General features: G+C 45.9%; 1 pseudogene; it reads right to left on the bottom strand.

Moving 5' to 3' along the window:
• Positions 1-1,582: 1,582 nt before the first annotated feature.
• LOC103743232 lies at positions 1,583-2,528 on the bottom strand (annotated as a pseudogene).
• Positions 2,529-3,587: the final 1,059 nt, after the last annotated feature.

Genomic DNA, 3,587 nt, shown 5'->3' with positions numbered 1-3,587 from the left:
TTCCTCACTGACTTCTTTCTGTGCCCTCAGGTTACTGCGGTCCTATCTTGACTCACAGTGAGCCATCGTATATCACCTCTGTCCACAGTTCTTTAACTGTTATGGTTCCCTCTAGTCTTCTTCTACCACCTAACACTTCATTAGAGATGTTCTTAGAATAAATCAAACTGTAGCTTTTTCTACTCTCTGACCCTGTTACCTAAAAGATGTGGCAAGCCAATGCCTCCCTCTGCTCCTCTGTTTTATTTAACATACCTGTCAACTCAGAGACTGAGAGGGAAGATGCCTGTAATTGGTCCCCTCACAATCGTAATTGTCCCCCAAACACACAATCACCTTTTCGGTGACCATCTTGTCCTCAGATATATTCTTGAATACACATAGAAACATTCAGGCAACATCTGTAGCTGCTTGTGATGCTGGATCTTCGGTGTGATTCTCTCAGGGAATGTAATGTCTGTCCTAGATCCTCAGCTGTTCTCAAAGCAACTCCACGGTCCTCGGGCAGAAACCACACACTTAACAGGCATGCTACTCTACAAGATTTAGGAGAAGACTGCCATCCCAGGCTTCTCCCCACATACAACACAACTTCAGGAGGCCTCACCTTAGGAACATCCATTACCATCTACACTGCCCACGTCACTGCCTCCAGTCCCAAAAGGCACAGCCACCTGAGGGAAATAAAGTCTGTAGGAGCCAGATGAAGGCTTAGGCAACATAGCACCAGTGTAGACTTCTGAATGATTTAGTTGAGGTAGCTACTCCCAAATGTCCAGGAAATAACAAACAAGAAGAAATGCGACTGATTATAAAATGAGTTCTGGAGAGAAACCACCTTAGTGTGATTTCCTATAAATGTCCTTTGGACCAAGCTCGTGTGTCCTTACCCATAGAACATAAAGGAGAACACATTTCTAGTGGCTTTATGAACCTCTTTTGCTGTCTGGCTCCTGGAAACCTCTGTCAAGCCCTTGAACTTAGCCACATCACTTGGCATAGTCAGCAGGATTCCACCCCAGTGAACAGATACCGTGACAGAGACAGAAACCCTGCATCTTGGAAAATGCTCAAGGGTCCTGTGGATGTCTTCCTAGAACTGGAATAGATAATGTCTGGAAAGATGCTGGTTGCCCCTGAATAGATGAAGGCAGGTCATAAAGAGGCCCTGTGGTGGGATGCCCACCAAGGAGCAGAGCTAGAAACCTTATAATGCACACAGTGGTCTTTCAATTCTGGGATTCTTGCCAAGAAAAAAATCTCAGTTTCTGTCTGCTTCATAGATCACCCCCAAATTCCGAAGGAAGAATCAGATAAATGAGAATAACAAAACCGAGATTTTAAAAGCACGTAAGCTTTTAGTGTGCATCAGCCTTGATTTCTATTCCATGGCTGCAATTCGTAAGGAATTTAATCTCTGCATGGGAGCAGGGCAGGGAGGGTTATGACAATCACACCAGTTAGCGTTCTTCTTCATGCCTTGTTGTCCTCAGAGCACTTGATCCCTCTTCCATCACCTGCTGTTCATGGCATGACAAATCATAGCAGTTTTCAGTGGCCCTTGCAAATAAGCAAGGAGATCTCAGATGCAACTTCCATAATGTGCTCTACTCAGTCCCTCAAACTCTTCCTCCTGCACAGCCTCAGAGAACCTGCTGTGCTGTTCCCAGACATGCAACACATGAGGGCAGCTGGGGCACATCAGGGGGGTGGTTTTTGTTAAGGGCTGTATCACTGTGAGGGGAAGATGTAAACCTTGCACACAGTAATAAACTCCAACATCCTCAGGCTCTACTCTGCTGATTTTGAGTGTGAAATCTGTCCCTGACCCACTGCCAATGAACCTCTGTGGGACCCCATTTTCTCGCTTAGAAACCTCATAGATCAGGAGCCGTGGAGCCTGGCCTGGTTTCTGTTGGTACCAATTCAAGAAGGTGTTTCCATCACTATCTACGAGGCTCTGGCTAGACCTGCAGGAGATGGAGGCCGACTCTCCAGGGGCAACAGACAAAAGAGGCTCTGACTAGACCTTCAGGAGATGGAGGCCGACTCTCCAGGAGCAACAGGCAAGGAGAGAGGAGTCTGTGTCATCACAACATCTCCAGTAGATCCTGTAATAATCAGAGAAGGGTCAAGTATAAACAAACATCATGAGTCTTTTTATATTCTCTTTATTATTTACTTCCTGGTAGTCACTTATTATCCCGATCTAATAATGCTTAGTTTATATGAAGGACACTGGAAAAGCACAGCGGCACATCTCGAATTCTCCTACACTTTCCCTGCCCACCAGTGTCAGAGTCTTCAGCAGATTACAGGTCCCTGTTCCTTCTGAAATCTTCTCCCTCACAGATGTATATTTCCCAACCCCATCCTGAAGGATAAGATCTGCACACCTCACAGGAAAGCATGGACATCATAGCAGTCTAGAGTGCACATTCCCACCTCTTTCTCCTTCCTCATCTCCATCTGTCCTTACCAGGGATCCAGAGCATAACCAGCCCCAGGACCTGAGCAGGACACCTCATTCTGAGAAGCTGACTGAGGAGTCCTGGGCAGTAAAGGCAAGAACATAGCCATGCTTTTACCTTAGCCTTGCAGAGGTGAGAGTGATATGCAAATTTCCTTGTGGGTGTAACAGTGTGTGAAGAGCCAAGTGAACATAAGCACTGTGCTTGGGAGCAAAGTGACTAAAATGTTCCCTCTGTTTGGAGGAACCCCAGGGCCTTCTGTATAATCTGCAACCTTGAGCACAGTGTGGAAGTCTCTGCCTGTGGGGAAGACATGGTAGCAAAGGCTCTGCATTCTTAGACCCGTAGAGACCCAGCAGCACAGAGGTGGGCCCAAAGGGAATCAGGGAAGGGCAACGCCACTCTGTTTGCTTCCTCACAGTTAGTCTAGAGAAGAGAACTTACCACCACACAAGTAGCCATGCTTAAGTACTTTATCCAGCAATGAAATAGTCTGAGTTAGTATTGTTTCATATCTGCTGTTACCAGAATAACAGTTTATGGTTGTTCAATCAGTGTTAGAAGCACTTCCTCCCTAGGATTTAATATCACATCATGTTGTTCAAAAATAAAGAAAATAACATGGGAAAATCTTTCCCTTTCAAATACAAAGCATATGCTCTTTTCTACGCCATTGTGTTCTTCGGAGTGGGAATGTGAATTTCTATCGGAGGACAATTTTGTGCAGTCAGTTCTGTTCTTCTAAGTTTATGTGGGGTTTTGAGTAGAGGTTTCAGAGATATAACTCAGGTCACCAGGCTGCCCAAAAGTGTCCTGACCTACTGAGCCACCTCACCGGCCCCACAGTATCAAATTTTAGATGCTCTTAAGAAGAGTGTCTGAGGAAGGATTGAGCTAAGAGAAGCTGAACTGGGTGAAGCCTACCTAGAACTTGTCGCGTGGCATGATTATGTGCGCCTGCAGAAATGGAGTCTGTGGTGCCTTAGTGGCTGCTCCAGACACAAAAGGCAGCTACTTCCTGGATGATGTGTAGACCATGAGACCTCAGGGGAGATCAATGCTCTGTTAGTCATCCAGGAAATGCTCTGGGCCTTGTTTAAAGCACATTAACCCATT

Source organism: Nannospalax galili, unplaced genomic scaffold (genome assembly GCF_000622305.1).
Source record: "Nannospalax galili isolate Female #2095 unplaced genomic scaffold, S.galili_v1.0 scaffold6542, whole genome shotgun sequence".
In the NCBI taxonomy this organism is placed as follows: domain Eukaryota; kingdom Metazoa; phylum Chordata; class Mammalia; order Rodentia; family Spalacidae; genus Nannospalax; species Nannospalax galili.
The sequence above is the reverse complement of the archived record's forward strand: the minus strand, read 5'-3'. Positions and strand labels throughout refer to the sequence as shown.